The 17,569-nt window shown below is 38.2% G+C and overlaps 1 protein-coding gene across 1 annotated transcript in view; it reads right to left on the bottom strand.

The window, feature by feature from the left end:
• The window catches only part of LOC129764438 (uncharacterized protein DDB_G0283697), a 342,339-nt gene that overhangs the window by 205,285 nt on the left and 119,485 nt on the right, over positions 1–17,569 (bottom strand). The window contains exon 3 of the mRNA XM_055763512.1: positions 7,810–7,845. The gene's annotated coding sequence lies outside the window, so the exon portion shown is untranslated. The remainder of the gene's footprint in view (positions 1–7,809; positions 7,846–17,569) is intronic.

Genomic DNA, 17,569 nt, shown 5'->3' with positions numbered 1-17,569 from the left:
AAAAGTCCAAACGATGTCAACGGAGATCGAACCAGGGCCGGCTAGAATGCAAGGCTGTTTTACACGACACACTATCCACATAGCTACTGGTGCTGTTGCATAAATGCGCGATAATGTTACACCTCATTATTCAATGAAGCTGGAAAGTGTTTTCTAATAGTAAAAAGGAAAGCATGGAGATATAGAATCATCTTTCTCTGTCTGGGCCGTGTATGTGGCAAATTATGCGATAAGCTTCAATGCGTGCTTATTTGCAATGTGTCTCTTGTTTCGCTCGTTCATATTGCTCTTATATTGCTATAGCATATATATTATACAAATGATATACTAGTATGGGGGAATAGCACATTTTATGTTATTTTTAGGCTCATTTAATGTAATAAATCGGGACGCCAAAACATGTGCTGAACATTAATTTTGGGTGTGCTAGGTTGCCATGGGAACAAATATTACTTGAAATTATGACGACGATGTGAGTTGCTACAATACTTTCGAGCACGAGCAATAGTAAAAATTAGAATAATTATACTCATGAAATAAGTGAAATAGAATAAATAATATTTTACTCTAATGTATCCCCAAAACATCTGCGAAATTTATCGCAGTTCTCTACATTTAGTTGTTTTTCTCCCACGATCTAAGTTTTGACTATACTAGAGGTTTTCTTTATTGAAAATTGTGCTGGTAATAAGAGGTACCAGGTATACTTGTGGAATGAAAGGTCCGTTTATTACGTTTTTACCAATTTAAACAGAAAATGGTTGGTTTGATTGCAAAAATATTGTTTTTATCTACAAAAGCTTTGGGAAAAAATCAGAGTAAAAAAACGATTTCGTCTCTTCTTCGATAGTCTTGTTCGACTACACACCACAACACGAAAATTTGAAGCTAGATATTCCAAAACTAGTAGCTGCAGCATTAAAATGATCTAAATTTTATTGTCATGAGTTAATACACATTTCAGTAATCGGTACTGTCCCATTCCACCAACTACGAACACCAACATTCATCCCGAAAAGACTAATCTTCATAAAATCCGGACCCTAGAATTTCCCTGCCATAAAACCCATAAGCGGAATTTCCCCGCCATAAAATCATAAACAGGTATAAACATCATGAACGGATAAGAATAATACAGAGTAAGATAATGCTGGAGCCAGGTAAACTTTGTATGATTCTAGCATGAACATAAATAGCGCAATAAGCTAAAATATAAATCAGTCCCTTTTTAGTGTTCAATAAACGAAGAGTCTCGCTCTCATCAGAATAAAGTTAGTTTTATTTTTTAACTCATGATTGTCATTGTTAGAATGAAGTTACAGTCTTCCAAAGTTAATAAAAATATCGAAGGAGAGGTGAAGGCTCCTCTGTTTTTTTTTGTTGAGTGTAGATTAGGTTTTGTACTTCGTTTCACTATGAAGTCTGTTTGAAAATTATTAAAATTATCATTTCACGTGCCGCAGACATATGTACAGAAATCTAATGGAACGTTAAAAAGTATCTTTACTGTTTCTCGACTCGGTTGGTTCAATTTATGAGCACAAAACTAACAATTATTATAACGTACCACCCAGAAAAATATTTTTGGAAAAAACTCTTAGCCCGAATGGCAAGTGATTCATTCATCAAACATTCCGCTAGAACACACCCCACCATAAAATCGCCTTCCGGTTGACTGCTATCTTTCACAGTCACATTCACCGAAACAATGGCTGAAAAGAAAGCCAGCGAAGAAAAAGAAAACACCGGATCGCATCCTTTCTTACTGTTTCAATACAATCAGCCAACCAGTCGGCGGGGGGTTAAGACAATTGACATAGAGAATTTCCCATGCCGTCCATGTTTGGTGTGGTGTGGTGTGAAGCGCTATCACTTTGTTGGTAGCCCCGCTGGTGGCGGATGTTTCCTCGGGCAGCCTGCCAGACGGAACCGCGCGGTATCGTATGATTTATTGCACGTGGATGAGTATCGATTGCACGATGACCGCATGAGCTCTTTAGGGTTCATTATTTTTGTCTATTCGGTTTGCTGTGCAAATTGCACCACTTGCAAAATAATAACTTTATGATTTTTTTGTCTTTATGGGGTCAGGGAATCAGGGATAATAAAATGCATCGCGAGCATTATTTTTGTATGACAAACGCGGTTAAATTTATGCATGAGCTGACGACACAAACAAATGTGGAAGCGAAAAAATGCTTCAATTTCGAATGATATGCATTTTTGACGTAGAACTATGTCTTTAATTTCAACATTGACGGGTAAGTTCACAAAAATTGAAAATGAGACAAATATCGTAAAATGTGTTTGAAATTATTAGCCTTACCTTACCATCAAACAAGGGGACTCGAGTGTGAAGTTGAATGTGAAAAAAAATTCAATAGCTGATAAGTCCATTGAGGGAAAACAAATGAACCCAATATGTAATTGTATGGAAGCTAGTGTGAAGGTAAAACCTTTCAAAAACCAAAGTTATCGCATTTTTTTTTTATCCAAAATATATATTTTATTAAGGCTCATATGGCGTCAGCCTAACGGGGCCGGGAGTTCAATATTTTGACAATGTTTGCTTAAACTATGTTAGTAATATGTAACCGATTACTCGCGGTTGACTCGAGGTTAGTATTACAAGTGTTCTCATAATTAGTATGTCGCAGTCTTCGATGCTCTGTACGTGTGCCCGACACGATATACTTCCTATTGGGATGCAGCTGACCATTAATCAGCAACGCCCCCTAGTCTGTACCCCATATCTAGCGTGATGCGTCTTTCTCGACTCGAGGAATCCAGGATAGAATGGTCACTAGCCGGCGCAATCATCAGTTCGTGTAGAGTTGTCATGAGCGGTACAACCTTTGGCTCTTGTTGAATGATCAGTGGACTGCACAACCTTTGGCCCGTGCATCTGTAAAGAGTGTGTGTATGTATTGCCGCGACTAAGTAAAAGTTTATCGATCGGATAGGAGGGATATGAAACGGGGACACAACGAAGGAAACATCATTAAACGATGACATTGGCGTTTCTGAGGAACAGGTATAGATGAAGCAGAAGATCAAGATCACGGCTACCTAAGATATCCCGGACGGGGATATCCGATTGTCTGCCTTGTGCTCTCAGTGCTCTAGAGAGCTGAGAGCGAGCAGCATGGAACCGGATACACGACCAGACAACATGCTCGATGTCGTGGTAGCCATCGCCACAATCACAAAGATTGTTTGCTGCGAGCCCAATGCGATAGAGATGCGCGTTTAGGTTGTAGTGATTGGACATAAGCCGAGATATCACGCGAATGAAATCACGACCTAAATTCAATCCCTTGAACCATGCACTCGTCGAGACCTTAGAGATAATCGTGTGTAACCAACGACCAAACTCATCTTCACTCCACATGCGCTGCCAACTAACGAGTGTGTCCTGACGAGGAATGTGAAAAAATTCGTTATAAGCAATTTGCCTTTCAAAAAGTGTGCCTTCTGAAGCGCCCACCTTAGCTAGCGAGTCCGCTTTCTCATTCCCCGGAATCGAGCAATGAGAGGGAACGCATGCTAAGGTAATCTTGAATAATTTTTCGACCAAAACACTCAATAGATGTCTTATTCTTGTTAGGAAATAAGATGAGCGTTTATCAACTTTCATTGAGCGGATTGCCTCTATTGAGCTGAGACTGTCTGAAAAAAATAAAATAATGGTCGATGGGCAGTGTTTCAATGATCCCTAGAGCATAGTATATCGCACCCATTTCTGCGACATACACGGAACAAGGATCTTTGAGTTTGAAAGAGGCACTGTAATTTTCATTGAAGATGCCGAAGCCAGTGGACCCGTTTATGTATGAACCGTCAGTAAAGAACATTTTATCAGATCCAACTTTCCCATATTTTTCCGAAAATATCGACGGAATAACATTGGAGCGTAGGTGATCTGGTATTCCATGGATGTTTTGTCGCATGGACAGATCAAAATTGACAGAGGAATTGCAAAAGTATGGGAAGCAAACTTGGTTGGAGATGCCTGGAGAAGGGTGCACTTCATGGGTAAGGTACTCATGGTATAAAGACATAAAACTTGACTGAGGAGTCAGTTGGAGTAGATTTTCGAAGTTATCAATCACCAATGGATTCATGATCTTGCAACGGATGAGAAATCTGTAGGATAATTCTGTGAACCGAAGAGTAAGCGGGTGTACTCCTGCCAAAACTTCGAGACTCATCGTATGTGTCGAATGCAAACACCCCATGACTATACGCAAGCAACGATATTGTATCCTCTCCAGCTTGAGAATATGAATCCTGGCAGCTGATCGGAAGCAAAAACTGCCATATTCTAACACTGACAATATCGTTGTTTTGTACAACTGAATGAGGTCTCCTGGATGGGCACCCCACCATGTTCCGGTTATTGTTTGGAGAAAATTGATTCTTTGCTGGCATTTCTGTTTCAAATACGCAATGTGTCTCCCCCAGGTACACTTAGAATCAAAATATACACCCAGGTATTTGAAAAACATAGAGTGTTGGATCGTTTTGTCGGATAGGTGAAGCTGGAATTGGGCGGGTTCGTGCTTCCTAGAAAAAACGACCATTTCAGTTTTCTCCGTAGAGAATTCGATACCCAGCTTGAGGGCCCACGTGAACAGATTGTTCAGGGTATCTTGCAACGACTTTTGCAGCACGACGGGATTAGTACCCGTGATGGAAATAACTCCATCGTCTGCAAGTTGTCTCAGCGTGCAGTCTCTAGTTAGACAATCATCCATATTATTGACGTAAAAACTGTACAAGAGGGGGCTTAGGCAGGAGCCTTGCGGTAGGCCCATAAAACTGTAACGAGAAGATTTTGAGTTGCCATGAGAGAAATTCATGTGCTTTTCTGACAGTAAATTGTACAGCAAATTATTCAGAATTGGTGAAAGTCCACGATTATGAAGCTTCTCTGAGAGAATTTCCATGGAAACTGAATCAAATGCCCCTTTGATATCGAGAAAAACGGAAGCCATTTGTTCTTTGCGAGCAAATGCGATTTGGATTTCAGAAGATAGCAGCGCGAGACAATCATTCGTCCCTTTACCTCGGCGGAAGCCAAACTGCGTATTTGACAGCAAATACGACAGAAGTAGAATCATTTTCTCTAACAATTTACGAATACAGGATAACATTGCAATCGGCCTATACGAGTTATGATCGCAAGCCGGCTTGTTGGGTTTTCGTATGGCTATCACTCTCACTTGTCTCCAGTCATCCGGGACAATATACAGCTCCAGAAACTTGTTGAACAAGTTCAGCAAACGCTGTTTTGCCAAGTCGGGAAGATTCTTCAACAAGTTGAATTTAATCTTGTCCGACCCCGGAGCTGAATTGTTACATGAGAGGAGGGCAATTGAGAATTCTACCATCGAAAAATTCTCATAATCGCATTGGAGCGGAATATCGCGTACGACGCTTTGTGCAGGAACAGAATCGGGACAAACCTTCCTTGCAAATTTGAAAATCCAACGGTCAGAGTATTCCTCACTTTCATTGGTATGGTTCCAGCCACGCATTCTCCTAGCCGTATTCCAAAGAGTACTCATAGCGGTCTCCCTTGACAAACCATTGACGAATTTCCGCCAATATCCACGCTTTTTTGCTTTAATCAGACCTTTTAGTTTGGCTTCTAGAGCTTGGTACTTTCGAAACCATTCCACTAATCCAGTTTTCCTGAATTTTTTGAAAGCGGATGATTTTTCAAGGTAGACCTTTGAACACTCCCTGTCCCACCAAAGTGTTGGAGGACGACGTCGGAAAGTGGTAGCCGGTACACGTTTCTTTTGAGCTTGAAGTGCGCTATCGTAAATCAAACTTGATATAAAATTATACTCTTCAAGGGGAGGAAGTTCATGCATCGAAATGATTGCTTCAGATATTAATTCTGCAAATTTTCTCCAGTCAATATTCTTCGTGAGGTCATACGCAATATCGACTGACTCACTAGATTTTGATTCATTGGCGATCGATAAAATTATTGGTAGGTGATCACTACCGTGGGGATCTTGGATTACCTTCCATGTGCAATCCAGGGATTATGAAGAAGAGCAGAGAGATATGTCTAGCATGCTTGCCCGTGCAGGAGGGTTGGCTATCCTAGTTGCTTCCCCAGTATTTAAAACTGTCATGTTGAAGTTGTCGCACAGATCATAAATCAACGTGGCATGGTTGTCATCGTAGAGTGACCCCCATGCTGTTCCATGGGAGTTGAGGTCACCTAAGATTAACCGCGGCTCCGGCAATGCCTCGATAATATCAAAGAACTGATGGCGGCCTACCGTAGTCCTGGGAGGAATATATATCGAAGCAATGCAGAGTTCTTTGCCATTGATTTGTATCTGGCAAGCGAAAACTTCAATGCCTGTAATCGATGGGATAGTGACTCTATAGAAGGAGTGACGTTTTTTGATCCCCAATAGTACGCCACCAAACGAGTCGTTACGATCTAGGCGAATAATGTCGAAATCGTGAAAATTCAGCTCGTCGGCTGAACAAAGCCATGTTTCACAGAGAGAAAATACATCACAATTAGAACTGTGAACTAAAAATTTAAATTGGTCTAGTTTAGGGATGATGCTTCTGCAATTCCACTGTATGACAGTGGTCAAATCCTTGACCTCTTGCGCTGAATTAGGCATCGAGGGAAATGAACGCTGCTAAAAAGCCACATTTTTCTTTCAAAAATGTTCTCACAACCGGAAGCAAACATAATACTATGCTTTCTTCCGGTTGTGAGAACATTTTTGAAAGAAAAATGTGGCTTTTTAGCAGCGTTTCAGTTATCGCATTATCTCCTCCCACTGTTTATCCAACAACCAGTGTGCTTGACACCAATTTCTTAACGTCTTCGCGGTGAAACTTAGCGCCTCCCATAAAGCACAGCCAATGATGACCGGTGCAGCATAAAAGATGTCTTCAATATGCAAATCCCAACCTTGTCGTGGCGCTGCGCATGCGCGCGTTGAAGACGATCATGACCGCGAAAATGTGGCCAATTCTGCCAGCTTAGCAGACACAGGCAAAGCCGGTCATTGGATGCCGCCAAGAAGTGTGCCGCAACCACATCACCGTGGGATGTCAAGCCGGTCAAAAACCTCTCCACGGTAATCTCTGCTGCTGCCACATACACTCGAACCGAACCGAGAGATATGGGAAGAGCTATCATATGCTAAGTCATCGAAAGATAGCAAGCTCTTCAACTCTACTCTCGCAGGAAACGCAGGAGAAAAAAAGTTCCCCACTCTGGAAATGGGGTTTTAGTGTCAGTGGATCAATTTGATTCCGATTTGCATCTCATAATCTTGGATGGCTTCCTCTTCTCTACTGTTTCCAGCGGACACACCGTCGATCGGTGTCAGCATCACTTTAATCACTCTCCACGACGATGACGATGGCGATGAAAGTTGTCAAAGATTTGCTATGCTCATCATCTTTGTTACCGTCGGTGCCGCGCTAATTGGATTGTATATCGTAGATTGTATTTTCTTCGGTGAACAGAATACCCGCACATACCCACATGATACGTGCTTTTATGCTTTGATGATTACGTTTTACTTAGTCAAATGAGAGCAAAGCGAATGGAAAGTCTGTTGAAGTATGTGGGAATTGAGTTTGGGCGAATGTCGCCACGATGGGAATCGAAACTGATGAGAATTAATTTGATTGCGGGGAATCGCATGTAAGGATCGGAATATGCTTTGGTATTGATCAGTTCAATAACAGTGTCATTTTCAAGTGTTTGTCTATGTTTGATGTGTTGTCTTATAAGAAAATAGCATTACATACCTTTTGTGGAGAAGTTGGTGAAGTACGACGATAAAACTGAAAGGAAACAAAACATAAAACACATAAGCTGATTTATTCATAGATATGGAATATAATAGTAGAAAATGAATTTCTTCTCGCTACTCTTGAAGTACTTTCGCCACGACCGTAAATTCTAACCCAACAATAGTTAATAATGTCAGCACAAACAACTTTCCCACCCTCTAATCACACTCCTGGAAACGTTACCTTCCCCTTTGGGGCAGCTTCTGCTTCGGGGGGCATAATATACACGACCAAAATAACATTTACACCGATGATTACTTCATTTACAGCAACAGCAGCAGCAGCCACAGACGGAACAAGCTGCCGCCTGCTGTTTTCAGAGATGGGAGAGTGGTTCCATTTGCTCATAATGCCGCGGGATGATTACAGCTGCTGCTGCTGTTTGCAGACGGGCTGTAATCCGGATCGGATGGCTCTTTCCAGCAGGGTAGCTAGCGTGCATGCAGCTTCCAAACCTTCACTTTCATCGTGCGCCTCCAAGCGGTTGAACTTTTTCCTCAACTGGGAGCCCCTCTCAAGGTGGCAAGTCGAATAAATATCACGGCATGGGCCAAGAGTAACACGGTGCTGAAGTGAAAACGAAAGTTATCAGTTAGCAATCGTTCCGCGGTGAGAATTTGTGGGCCTCGGTTTTTACAATTCAGTTATCGATTCATTCATTGGAAGTCACATTCTACGGATGAATCTTCCGAAAGGTTAAGTATTTGTCAGGCGAGAGTCTTTCAGTCTTAAATACGGTTTCCTCGAAGTGATAATTTGAGGTTTGTGAACATACGAAAATCAGGCGAAGTCGTATCAGGCGAATACGGTGATTGATTGATGATATCTGTTGATTCCTAATCCATTCTACATATCTGTACATTTTCGATAAAATTTCTCTCGAAAAGCTGTACAACGGCCAACGAAATGGCGTCTTCTCTTCGTGAATTGATCAAATGCCAACGTAACGTAAATTCTTCTTTGAATTATCGCGATATTATGTACTTGCAAATTTTGATTCTTTTTTCGCCTTCGACCCTCTATCAAAATTTCCGATTCCACAATATCGCAAAGCAAAAAAATGAAATAAATCCAAGAATTATAAATATTGTCTTTGAGGATGGATTTTATCTATTTCAATCGTATTCATCAGAGGGTCTTCTTAAACACATTGGTCGCGCTCGCTTACTAAGCGATCGATCGTGAGTTCTAAACTCAGGGTCTCATCTTTGATCATCTTTGTGTTATTATAGAATAACTACGTCCATACAACAATCATCAGCGATGGAGATCGACTCATGGTCGGAATCCTGGGCTCTTTCCATCCTTGTGCAATCTCTGCTTGTAACAATAAAAACATCGGGCTGTTATGATATTATTAACACAATTATCATATCAATTGTCTCCGCTGTCCGGTCTACTGAACAACAGAAGAACAGAAGAAATACTCTTACGCCTAAATGGCTAGTGTGGTTTACAATTTATAGATACTAGAAACATGTAACATGTAAATGATTAAAGCCGACTCTGTTACTGCTAAAACACTAGTGAGCCTAAATAAGCGAACAAATGTGATAAAAATAGTATTCATCATTTTATATTGAGCGTTTCGAAACACATTTCGTTAGAGGTTCGTATCATAGTACGATCAAAAAATATTTCGAAATTTTGAGGTAGCACTATGTCTTTCTTCGAAGATGTCACGCTTTTATAAAACGTTCTTAACAGCAATCATTTTTGTTTGCACCAATCGATTTTCATGTTTGCAACCAATCGAATGGGATTTTCTCTAAAATTTGTCTGATATGATATACGTTACGATTCCCTCATCCGTAAAGTGTTTGAATTGACGGAAGTTGGAAGCATTCCCATTTTTCAGAGTTTATTCTGTAGAGCTAATTTTCAAATAATATTCGGAGCGATGAACATTCGAAGTCCTACATCAACAATGCGGTCGTGTCCTGAATACCACCCATTATATTTTCTCTAATTTTGCATCAATCATCTTTTGGACTCCTTTTTAACATTTTCGACGCCCCGTCACCCAGATATGGGTGACACTTTTCTCGCTCGAATTGAGTAGGATTTTTAGAGGGAATTTAATAGAATATGCACCTAAATGTAACTATAGGATATGAAGTTACATTTAAAATCATTTAATAAAATCATAACCATAATAATCTACTGTTTATACTATACTTTTTATTAATTTATAGTGCGGATGGTTTGTACTGCAGTTTTTTGCAAAACCCCTATAATATGACTTTGTCATGTGTTTTTGTCATCAATTCGTCTTCAATTGGAAACAAACATTGCTAGATCATGTAAAAGTTATCTACAAATTAAGCTTGATCTTCATTTAATAATTTAATCGCAAGTTGGGCTCTGCAAGAAACTTAAAAACGTCGCACCGCGGTTCATCCGCTCACGTATAATCGAGGTTCGCAAAATAAACATCTTAAACATATATAGACATAATTCGATTGGTAAGTTCCAAAATATGCAAGTACAGGGAAACTTTGATATAACGTACCCTCGAAATAACGTTACAATAACGTACATTTAACCTCGATATAACGTACACATTTTCAAAGTCCAAAGGAATAATTTTTTTGAATGTTTTTTTTCTGAAGAAAAAAATAATTATCTGTATTTTGACACTAAAGCTTGTTTTGTACCTTTAACCAATCCCGAAATAAAACAGTTTTGTGATTCCGGCTTCTAAATGAATCAATATTTAATCAACCTTACAAGGAGAAACATCATGAGAAAGGCTAGCTTCGTCTTCTAGTTGAATTTGTTAATCAACCATACTCAAATAGCAACACAATAAAGTAATATAAGCTACGTTTCTGAATTCTTTATTATGCTTCGATATAACGTACAATTCGATACAACGTACAATTTTGGAAGTAAAATGTACATTATATCGAAGTTACCCTGTAACGAGAGCTGTGCGGTTCGAAAGAGATACAGATTGACAAATGGTGTGGGCTGTTCAGAGAACTATATTAAGAAGAATAACAATAACCTAAACAATCCTGTTTGGATCATTATTCAAAAATTTCTTCACAATGTCGAAACAATATGATGAGATTGCTTCTAACATTACAGCAAGTATATTTGATAATCAATGGCCAACAGAAGAGTGGAGTGACCAGTTATGGAAGGCTGAGGTATGCATTCTTTATAGAAATATCTCAGCTGTATTAGCTGGAATTCTCTTGTTTTTTGTTTGTTGTGTATCATGTTTTTAATTTATAATTTGATTTTCGTACATAGTTTCGATGCAACTACATACTTAGCTTATTACCCTTATTTTTTCCTTTTTACCAATATCATAATGAGACAAAAATAGCACCGTCGAGGAGATTTTTCATAAATATAGATACATATACATAAGCAAAAATAGACCTTCCGGCATATTAGTGTAGTTTTATTTTTTTTCTAAAGTAATATTGTTTGAAATGATTTATGAATTTACTATGTACAGGGTGCGTGATGAATTTTTGCAGTAATTTTACAAATAGCCTTTTCTCATGCTTGCGGAAATAGGTTCAGATATATCTGGCGCTAGAAAGCTTATACTGTTGAGTGTCAGATGTAAACAAACAGAGTTGAGTCAGCGTAAAGATGTCGAAACAAGAGAGTCTTCGTTGTTTTATTGCGCGCCGGAGCTAGCGTAAAGGAGATAGCTCGGTCGGTAAAAGTGTCATGTTCATTATATTATATTGTACTAGCTGTACCCTGCCACGCTTTGCTGTGGCACATTGTGGTTGCATGGTAGAGTAGAATTTTCATTTTTTTAAATTATTCTTCGAGTTTTTGACGCGTACACAAACAAACACAACATTTTTATATATTATATATATAGAGATAGAGATGGATGAGCGAAATCGATAAATTTTAAATCATTCCGAAACACAATTTCAGTTCATGATTTTGTCAAACACTTGAAAAAAAGATGTTTCCATCACATAGAATACGAAATGGTTGATTTTCATAAGAAGCTCAATTTCAGAAACGTACTATAGCCATATAGAAGATAATTTTTCTCCATTTTTTTCAATTTTTTATGCCGTAACAACATTCCTCGGAGTGAAATGTATATTGCATCCAACTTTGAGCTCAATCGGTTTTGTATTTTTCAAGTTTTTGACGCGTACACAAACGAACACAACATTTTTATATATATAGAGATTTAATGTAATATGGCTTGGAAATGTAATAAATTATCATACGCACCTACCCGGAAGAAAAACAAGTGCCGTTCCAATACCGCTGAACGGAAAAAATTAATCAAAGGAATACAGCGAGGTCGAACGTGGCTCGGGAAATCGGGTGTTCGGACTTCTCAATCCGGCGAGTAATGGCCAAAAATCTTGGCTATAAGTCGTATGCACTACGCTGATGAGAAAGATTTCAATCTGGATATCAAAAGGTGCTAATCGCTACGTTTTGTATTAACCCACGTGTCTTCAAATGCTTTTCAACGTAACTCCTAAACATATAGTTTTACCATAATGATGTATTCAGAAAAGTTGTTGAACATTATAACCAAATTCATAAAATTTCATGAACATGGCGGTATAACCCGACAAACATATTATAAGAGCCTATTGACTATAAAAAAGACAATAAATTAGAAATATTTTTGAATGTCTCGAGAATGGCTGCATTTGGAAGGATTTTGATAGAGAGCTTTTTCGTTTTAAATCACATCAGCATTCATAGTTTGTGCCTAAAAATGATTGTTAACATACAAAAATTCCAAGTTTCGAAAATTCATAAAAATTCGATGTTCCACAAAGTTCGTCAAAAATAGTTTTACCATGATGACTCATTTTTAAAATTTTCTACATGTCTTCCATTTTATTAAAAAGTTAAAAAAAAAAATTAAAAAATACGTATATAAATTTAAAAAACCAAAATTGAAAAAGACAATAAATTAGAAATGGTTTTTCAAATATCTCGAGAATGGATGCATTTAGAAGGAGATTGATGAAAAGCTTTTTTATTTTAAATCACATAAGTAATCATAATTCGTGACTAAAAATGATACATACAAAAATTCGAAGTTTCGACAATTCATAAAAAATCGATGTTTGACAAAGTTCGTCAAAAATAGTTTCACCATCTTGTACTTATTTTTTAAATTTTCTACATGACTTCTATTTAATATGCAAAAAAAATAAAAAATATTAAATATATATATATATATATATATATATATATATATATTTAATATATACCTCCCTTTAAACCTCGATCCCTGGTCTGAGCCTCGGGGATCGTTGAGGTTGGGCTCTCAAGGCCTCTTTTCTCGTGGCTAGCTCGAGCTTGAGGCCTGTAGCTCTCAGGGTCGGCGTTCCTCGTGATCGAGGTGATTTAGCATGTCGAGGGCCCGGATTATCACCTATATAAAACAGGTAAGTATTTCTTTTTACTTTTATTGTTACCTATTATACAATGGCTGCTGTGTGGGTGTGTAATGTGTCGGGATGGCCGGCCGTTTGCTGCTGCTGCTGCTGATGAACGCGGTGGTGGGATCTCGATGTCCTGACGGTTAAGCTCTTCTCGGGTTGACGGTGGCACGATCGCCAAAGCTTTGCTGCGGACCAGTTTTAGCAAACTTGGTTGTCAGCATTCGGCGTTATAAGCGAGGAATCTTGCACGTGTGGTTTACTGGAGCTTTCCAATGGATAAAATTACGGGTCCTATCAAACAGGAAAATATGAGGCTACTGGCTATTCTGCCTGTTACCTGGTTTAGTTATTTCCTGGGTCTCTTTATAATCATACCTGATTCAAATAATCCTGAGACACACTATTGTTCTAGAGTACGCTTTTATACAAAGTGGCATATAACAATACACTTTTTAATTTAGTGCTTCTAGCACTGAACTCAACCAGGAAAATCACAGAATTTTTCAATTCGTCCCACCAAGTAGCTTATCATAACTTTCTTCCTCTTTAACCAGCTATATTCTCTTTTCGATGTTCTTTTCGTGGATCAGGGACTGCAGCTTTCAGAAGGCATGTGTGTGTGTTGTGTTGTACTAAATGTTTTCCTACTATACATGTATATATATATATATATATATATATATATATATATATATATATATATATATATATATATTTGTTTTTCAGAACTTATTATTCTTATGATTCTACATATAAACTAGAGCCTAGGTAACGAAACAGTAACAGACTCATAGTTTTTGAGATATAAGTTATCAAAGATTTCTCTTACTGGAATCGATACGCCCTTTTCAAAAGTTGTACTTGAGTCAAAAAACTCCCAAATGCTGAGGAAAACTCATATTTTCTCCAAACGGAATACAAACTTTCATTCGAATCAAAAATACTCATGTTTTGTCATTTGTCGATTTCATTTGGAATTGCTCAAACGAAACATATTTAAAATATATATAAAAAAAATTCATATAAATATAATCGAGTCCAACATTGTTTATAATCGAATCATATATATCCAAGTCTGTATACAATCGAGTCCGACCTGTACTTAAAAACTCATCATGAATGGCCGATCAACTAAAAATCCTCAAGATTTCTTGTAAACATTCTAAATGTACTAAGTATTAACAAGATGGAATTGATAAATATTTTAAAAAAATTAAATGTTTACCAACATAACTAATTTTGTTTTTGAATAAAAGATGCTATTAAGCTATGTGCGAAAAATGTGTTTTGATGTAATAAACTATATTTATCAACTAGAGTTGAATAACTGATTGAAATCTATATAAATAAAAATGGATAGCCAAATGTGTTGGTGAGCGCAGAACCCAAGGAAGGAATTGTCCGAATTGACGCCGAATTGTTTTGTTGCATTCGTTTCTGGCCATACACCAATGTTGCGGCCAGAAAAATCGGAAAATTTTCGGAAAACTCTGAAGGGAAATTGGAGAACCCGTATAAATTAGTTCTCATATGTTCCAAAATCATGTTGTGATAAGCGTTATTAGTCCATTCGATGTTTGCGCTTGATCTTTGTTCGAAAGTGGTAATGGATTTTCAGGAGGAATCACGCGTATTTTAAGCATTCAGATAACATCAAGTGAATTAATAAATAGATTTTATTGCTTCACACAGTCGTATTTGTCGACAGCCATCGCGTTTTTTTTATTTTTTTGCTATTTTTTACTACAAATTTAATTTGCCTTGGCCTTGAAAAAGACCTATTCGAAGGTCAATTAACGAATACGAGGTATGGCTATTAAATAACGAGACTGCGCGCCTGGAGGGCGCCCTAGAGGGGTGGGGGGAAAAACGAATAGTGCGTTCGGTAGCTTGAAGTGTGAACTATAAACGTACGAAAACACGTTTTTGTCACTTGCGAGCAGCAGTGGTTTGAATGGAACGTGGTTTGTAGTGCGCGTCGGAAATCATGTGTGACGAAGAACACGAACAACAACGCACCTGCCCATAACGCGCTGTCGGTGAAGCAATTTTTAGCCGATAAGGGCATTCCAGAGCTCGGACATGCCCCGTACTCGCCAGATCTAGCCCCATGTGATTTTTTTCTATTCCCCATGATCAAATCCGTGTTGAAAGGTACCCGATTTCAGTCCGCAGAAGAGGAGAAGGAGAAAGCGACGCGGTTTTTGAACGCCATCACAAAAGAAGAGTTTCAGCACTGCTTCGAACAATGGAAAAAACGTATGGATAGGTGTGTGAGGAGCCAAGGGGAGTATATTGAAGGGGAGCATATCGTTGTACCATGATTTTTAAAATATAACCCTTTTTCGTAACCAGTCTCGTTATTTAATAGCCTTACCTCGTAGTTCGGGGATTGCGTCAATTTTGAAGGGACGAAGTTCGCCGGGTCAGCTAGTATGATAATTAAAATGTACAAATCAAATATTAGAATATTCCATGTTCGACACAATTGTTAATCAACGGGTGGCTTTTTTAATGTTTAATGTTTTTAATGGTGGCGCTGTTGGATTTACTATCGAATTCCGTAACAGTTACCGAACATACAATATAAATTAACAATTTAGCTGATTTAGCTTTAGTTGGAAAATTATGTATACAGCTGATGCTTTCCATAGCGAGCCTGTCATGATAGAGAATTGTTGTAATCATTAAATCATGCCATGACTTTCCGAATTTTATGAATTGATACCAAATTACCCAATTGTAACACCGTGACATATATGATGTACAAACAGAAGTAAATGATTCTGAAGTACTTCATTGCACTTCTGACTGTTCATTCGTGTTGATAGTGAGCTATCCAAACTAGGCCTTTTTGAGAAAATTCTCCCCGAACGTCCAAAAACTAATCTCCAATGCTGCGGATCCAAAATCTAATGTTGAAGCTAATCCCATGGGTTTCCTTATTTCAGGAGCGCTTCTCTGATAAAAAGAAATTCAACTTGAATAGAATTTCTTCGTATTGGAAGGACTTATGGAACGTTTCATGTAATTTTTCATTCCGTAACCTTGCAGGCGGCAGTTTGATGGTTCGGGGAGAATTTTCTCAAAAAGGCCTGGTTTAGATAGTTTACCATCAATACGAATGAACAGACATACGAATGGGCATAGTTATTGTATTCTATGCTATATACTTCAATTCAACCGACTTCTTACATATCTCTGGAAACTCAGAAAAAATTAGTAGTCCTGTAGTAGTGAAACGCAGTGTAGTAGAGAATGTTGATTTCGATATATAGAAACGCTTAACATCGCACGGAACAATCGACTTATATTCTTAACGACTGACAATTGATTTTGAGTTAACAAAGAGTTAATTAAAAAAAATCTACTAGTTGGTAGCAACCAGAATGGTTTACAGTGTAATTGTTGACTGATTCATCAGGAACACTCTGATTACGTCATTATCAGAAAATATTGGTCCGCTACATGAGTTTTTACCAATGATCATCTTGTTTGGAAAATATCAATTTAATTAAACTATATTTGCTATTTGAACATTACATTACAAAATTAAGAAGAGAAACTGTTGCAATTTTGAAGGGACATGGGAAATTTATTATTATTTTTTTATCATAAGCTTTCGTCGAAACCTTAGGGCTAATCGTGTGTAACCAGCGACCGAACTCATCTTCACTCCACATGCGCTGCCAACTAATGAGTGCGTCCTGACGAGGAATGTGAAAAAAATTCTCTATTGAGCTGAGACTGTCTGAAAAAATAAAATAATGGTCGATGGGCAGTGTTTCAATGATCCCTAGAGCATAGTATATCGCACCCATTTCAGCGACATACACGGAACAAGGATCTTTGAGTTTGAAAGAGGCACTGGAATTTTCATTGAAGATGCCGAAGCCAGTGGACCCGTTTATGCATGAACCGTCAGTAAAGAACATTTTATCAGATCTAACTTTCCCATATTCTGCCGTAAATATCGGCGGAATATAATCGGAGCGTAGATGATCTGGGATTCTATGGATCTTTTGTCGCATGGACAGATCAAAAATGACAGAGGAATTGCAAAAGTATGGGAAGCAAATTTGGTTGGAGATGCCTGGAGAAGGGTGCACTTCATGGGTAAGGTACTCATGGTATAAAGACATAAAACTTGACTGAGGAATCAGTTGGAGTAGATTTTCGAAGTTATCAATCACCAATGGATTCATGATCTTGCAACGGATGAGAAATCTGTAGGATAATTCTGTGAACCGAAGAGTAAGCGGGGGTACTCCTGCCAAAACTTCGAGACTCATCGTATGTGTCGAATGCAA

Source organism: Toxorhynchites rutilus, chromosome 2 (assembly GCF_029784135.1).
Source record: "Toxorhynchites rutilus septentrionalis strain SRP chromosome 2, ASM2978413v1, whole genome shotgun sequence".
NCBI lineage: Eukaryota > Metazoa > Arthropoda > Insecta > Diptera > Culicidae > Toxorhynchites > Toxorhynchites rutilus.
The sequence above is the reverse complement of the archived record's forward strand: the minus strand, read 5'-3'. Positions and strand labels throughout refer to the sequence as shown.